The sequence below is a fragment of the Coloeus monedula genome, assembly GCF_965178545.1.
Source record: "Coloeus monedula genome assembly, chromosome: 1".
In the NCBI taxonomy this organism is placed as follows: domain Eukaryota; kingdom Metazoa; phylum Chordata; class Aves; order Passeriformes; family Corvidae; genus Coloeus; species Coloeus monedula.
In genome coordinates this window covers 52,942,796-52,948,459 of record NC_138781.1, presented here as the reverse complement: position 1 = coordinate 52,948,459, position 5,664 = coordinate 52,942,796, and positions in this window count along the sequence as shown.

Below are 5,664 nucleotides of genomic sequence, written 5' to 3'. Positions count from 1 at the left end.
CTCCAGGATCTCTTTGATTGGATGTCTCTGCTCTCTTAACATGTATTCTGCTGAAAAAGATCATTTGTGCCTGAAAAAAGTAATTTGCATAAATCCTCATTGGAGCTAACCAGTGTTGCTGTTATTTAAGCTTTTGTACTGGTTTTAATTGTGGGGTTTTTTTCCCCTTTTTCTTTTAATCTAGAATGTTTGTTTTGCCATCTGGTTTTGTGGATTTTTTTTTTTCTTTTTTGGATATGCTTAGGTTACCTATTAAAATGAGATACTGTGTAAATAAGGTTGTATTCTACAGGCCCAGAAACAGAGTGCTGGGGGTTTAAACAACTAAATCGTAGACATGTGGTTGTTTCAAAGGTTTTTGATACATGAAACTTTCTCTGTCTTCTGCACAAAGTTCTGTACTGGATATAATCTGAAATACCATTGCTGCAATTGTTTTAAATCTGTTTGCAGCTTCAACATGATCTTAGTTATTACAGAACAGAGCATGAACTGAGAAATACGGTTTTCATTCATCGCTTTGCAAAAGGCTCTGGCTATTACCCAAATACTTTGGGGAGGAACCCATTTAGTCCGTCAGAATGCTATGTAGTAGTTTACTGATTCTAACCAAGATTTCCTTGGTTAAATTACCCAAAGTACTTGTTGAAAATGTTTGTGTATTGCAAAACCACTGTTTCTGGTCATATTGATGAAAGGAATGAACTCCTTCACAATTAAGTATACATCAAGTTCATGGTGGGTGTGAGTTTGGATGTGGGGAGTGTGTGTGTTTGTGGCTTTAAGGTTGGAGCCTAGTCAGTAGCTGGCTGTGCCAGTCTCCCGCAAGGAAGTGATGGTTTGCTGTTCCTGATGTAAAGGCAGAAGATGCAGAAGAGGGGCTGAGGGCCAGGGGAAGGAGCTTCCATATGCTGGTGGGTGGTTTCATGAAGGTGACTAAAGGCATTACCGTTGAAGCAGGATTTACACATAAGGAATTGCTGGCTCTTGATGCTAAAATGCCAGTCCTTGTTCTAGACAAGCTTGAGATGCACTAATTACAGAAACACCCAGAGCACTGTGGTGGTGGGAGAGGGGAATTAATTTTGAGTTTTCTTCTTTGACGAGGGTCTCACTGCAACCACAGAGACCATTGTGGAAGAAAAATCTCCAACCCCAGGACCCAGAAAGCTCTGCTCTGAGAAGACCTTGTTTTTAGGGGAGAAAAGCCAAAGATGCCATGTGTTTTGCTCCTGACTTAATTGCAGTTGAACAGTTTAACAAGTAAGGTGAAATGAGGTGGACAATTTGACAGGCAATTTTGGTTCTTGCAGGAAGAAATGAAGACTGTTGAATCTTTATCTGTCTTTTTCAAATTAATTTGGCTACTTGGAGATAGCAGTGTGTTATTAGCTGCAGTTGCTTGAAATGCCCTTTTTCGCCAGGCACCTGGATGTCTGGTATACCCATAGTACTGGAGTATGTGATTTCTGTACTCACAAATAACCAGTGGTCTTGCGTGCTAGCTTGGCTTGTGGTTCTGTGGTATTTTGTCTCAGGTGGCTCTCAGTTTTATGGAAAGATTTGAGGAGGTCCTTGAAATGATGCCTGTTTGGGGCATATATATCAAGATTTTCTGCTTCTGTTTTATCAGTGATCCTAAGGGCTTTGGCTGTCTGAACTTAAATGTGACTTTAATGAATAGTGATGTCTTTGGAATGGGGAAAAAATACAACTAAACGGGCAGTCCCCCCACCCCCCCGATGAAGCAAGCTTATTTTCAGCCTGAATGAGGACACCAGTGTCTCTGTGGGGCTTACTTCTCAGACTGAGTGCTTGCTTTCTCTCTCACAAGCTGTGGAAGTGCTGGATGGAGGAGAGCTCAGTTGCTGAAGCTCAGCTCAAGGATGGGGAAGCTGAACAGAGCTGTTTCAGGCCGAGAGAGGACCCTGTCTGTGCTGCAGTGGTAATAAAGGTGTTTTATTGTTACTGCTGCAGAGAAGCTTGCTGGGTAGCCTCAACTTTCAGAACTGTCAAATAATTTTAGATACCTAAGCCTCTGGTTGGCCCATATGTTGTATCCAGGAGAATCTAGGAGCTAACGCAATGGTCAGAATATTTAAGTGAAGCTTAGTTAAGGTGAGTTAGGCCTGCAATAGTCGCTGTAGGTGGTGTGAGCTGTGTGTGAGAATCCCTCTAGAAAGGTTTCCATGTGGCTATAAAAAATGGAGAACCTCACTTCTGGAAATACTAGTGTTGATATTTCTACACACTGAGTTTCTCATTATTGAGAATTATAATGTGGATGCTGGTAGAAACTCTGATAATTTTGGATGGTTGAAAAAAGTGATCAGTATAGTCCTCTTGTTAATTTGTCAGATGAAAGATACTACATAAGAGTCAAGCGCCTTTTTTAAAAAGAAGAAGAAAATGGATATGTCATAGGAACAGCAAAATGTGTTATCTTGAAAGAAAATTCAAACACTCCCGACAGTCTGTCATACAAGATTTGTTTAAGTAAGAGCAAAGTTGGCTGGTGCTCCTCAGTTGGTTAACTGCTGTGTTGAGCTCTTTTAGTATTATTTTTGTGAGTGGACTTCAACTGGGGAGATTTTATCAAATCAGAGAAACTGAAAATTTCTGTCCTTCCTGAAGAGGTTTGTTTGTGGTTTTTCTTTGACTGGTCGTGGTTTTGGTTGTTTTGGTTTTTTTTTAATCTCTGTAGGAACAAGAACATTAAGATGAACAAACCCACCAGTCTTAAAGAAAAAAACTACGCATTTTGATCATGGTAGGCACAGGTACAGTTGAAGAATTCATGAGGATTTATGGGGACCACTCCATCCTACCCCCCTCCCCCCCCCCCCCCCCCCCCCCCCGTTTCTGGTATTTTTTTCTATCCATTAGTGGTCAGGTTTTCCTTTATATAAAATACTGTAAAAGTGTATGTACCCTTGAATGTACAAATGTGCATGCACACCAGTGTTGTTGCCTCTGTGGCAGCCCACTTATACTGCCCTAATGATGTTTTAACTCCTGTTCTTTCAGTGAGGGTTGGGGGGGAATAAGGGGAAAAGTCTATCCCAAAAAACCTGAAAGAGAGTTGTTAGTGTAGATGTGTCCACTAACCCTCTCCAGCTTTTTAGTTTTGGTTACATAATGGATTTAGCAGCTTAAACAATTTCTGGTGGGTTTTTTTCCTTACCCTACTGCAGCTGGTTGCAAAGCAGCTATTGCATTGCTGAGTGAAGGCAGGAAAGAGCTTACTTACAATTTATAGTTTGGGGATCCAACTGGTGCTGGCAAGCCTTCCCTGCCTCTTGACAGCAGTGAGATGGGCTGTGATTTCCAGGCGGGAGGACTGAGCTCACACACTTTTCTCACTTTGCTCCTGCTGAGGAGGAGACAGATTCGTGTTGGTTGTGGGAAGGGAATGGGTGGCTGACTGCCATTTGCATCCTCTAAGAGGAGGTGCAAAGGGGTTTTTTTTGGCTTGGTGGGTTTGGGGCTTTTTTGTTTAAATTAGAAGAAGCGTCTATAAAATCTGTTTATGTTTTCTTATGGCAGCCAAAAATATTTAGCACTTTCTGTTATGCTTTCTTCATAAAAGGGAAGTCCTCTGTCTCTCTTTTCTCTTGGTACTTTCCACTCAGCTAATGCAGGTGGCTGGAAGGATGTGTTAAATTTGACCAAGGCAAGCCCTGAGACTTCAGGTGCTGTTTTAAAATGGATTTAGGTAAAATCAGTGAAAAAAGGGGTCAGTTGAAACTCTTTGGTTTAATACAAATTCATTTTGTATTCACTCCACTAAGAAGAGGCTTAAAAAACTGCAGTGAGTATGCCCATGTAGAGGCTTGCTCTGGTCATCAGTGTAGGCTGAGTTTACAGGCAGAAACAGAGTAATGCTTGAGCTTATGCTACAGAATTTAAAATAAAAAATTATATCTTGCTGGGGCAAGGTGGCTACCAATTTGCTTCAAACTTTTTGTGATATAATGTAAAATCCATATGAAAAACCATTACATAAAGCTTTTGTGTCTAATTTTTGATGATGCTATTTTGCTTTGTATGCTCAGCAATGCAGCTGAGTTTGTTCTGCTGAAGGTTTTGTTGAAATCCTGTTAGAGTTTGTTATAGCAAATATAAACTGTCTTTGGACTAGCAAGAGGCAAAGCCTTTCTAAAAGCTTTTTTTTGTTTGCTTGTATAGTGCTTTTTTTGGAAAATTAATCTTAAGTCTGTCTGAAATCTGAGGACACAGCCTGGGATCTTGGGCATTAAACAGCAGTTTCAAGACAAGGGAAAACTAAGGTCTTAAACAGTGGATATTATCACTTTCCTGGCATCAGAACAGTAAGATATGAGATGAAATGCCGTGACTGGTACTTCAGAAGGGCATGAGAGGGGAATCTGGGTTTGTTGAGTGCTTTTTCCTTTTTTTTTTCCTGAGAACAATGTATCTTGACAAGTTTCTCGCATATTAAATGGAAGAGTTATCACTGCTGAGTTAAAAATGTCTTTCTTCAGAAGCCTGTCTTCAACTTTGTGCTAAATAGGTGTTAGTTACACCTGTGTTTTAAATAGCTCAACTAAAAATCTCTTTCTCAATGACTCAGCTTTCAGTCTGGTAAATTTTTAAAAGAAAAGGAACTAGCAAGAAGCAGTTTCTAATCTGTATCTCATGCAATGAAGATGTGGGTTGCTGCTGGCAAGGGTGGTCTCTAATCCCTGGCTTTGCCAGCTCCTGCAGGTCTAGTGACCCTGGGACCACAAAAAGATCATATCAACCCACTGATGCCACGAATGACTAAGCCACAAAAAAGGGACTGGGGTAAAGAAGTGAGAGGGAATAATTTTCCATTGGTTCAGCAGAGGTTTGTGCCATGGTATAGCATCATGAAACTTTCTGCAAGGGAGGAGGGAGAATGTATGGCTTGGAGCAGGAGTGCTTGTTTTGGTAGCACACTTCTGATTTCAGTACATTAGGTGTCTTCTAATGGGAATCATAAAATCCCTTTGGTTGGAAAAGACCTTTAAGGTCATTGAGTCCAATAGTAAACTTAACAGAGCCATATCCACCGCTAAACTGTGTCCCTAGACGATACTGCATATGTACTGGAGTGGAAGGCAATCATGCAGACCTTTTCCATGCTCTGCTAGAAGGGAAAACTATCAGAGCCTGATTTTTTTTTTTCCGTTCCCTGAACGATGACATTAGATACTGTTGTGGAAAAGTTAGTCTTACCATTTTCCCAAATCACCTGCCAAGTGTCTCTCAGAGCAGAAGTGCTCTACCAGGAGCTAATGGCCACTGTAGCTTTTCCCATCTGTGGGGCAGGAGAGGGTCGTGGATGGAGACCGTTCTTCTGGGGAAGGTCCAGCTTCAGTTGCAGCATGGGAAGGACTGTTGTCCTCGGGTCCAGCCAAAGGTAACAACAAACACAGCACTCCTCTGCTGTACCTTTCACCTCTCTCATTTGGAGGTCTAAAATAATCCCAAAACCTTGGCCTTTCATTGAAAGTGTCTGTGAAGTGATCTGGGCCTTAGTTTCAAAGTTCAGAGGCAGTGGAAAGTGGCCATTTGTGAAGGGTGATGAAGTGGGGTGGTGGGAGTGTACCCAGACTCCAGTCCTGGCTGCACACGAGTCCTCTGTAAGCAGCTCACCCTTTCCAGCTGGAGTAGGAA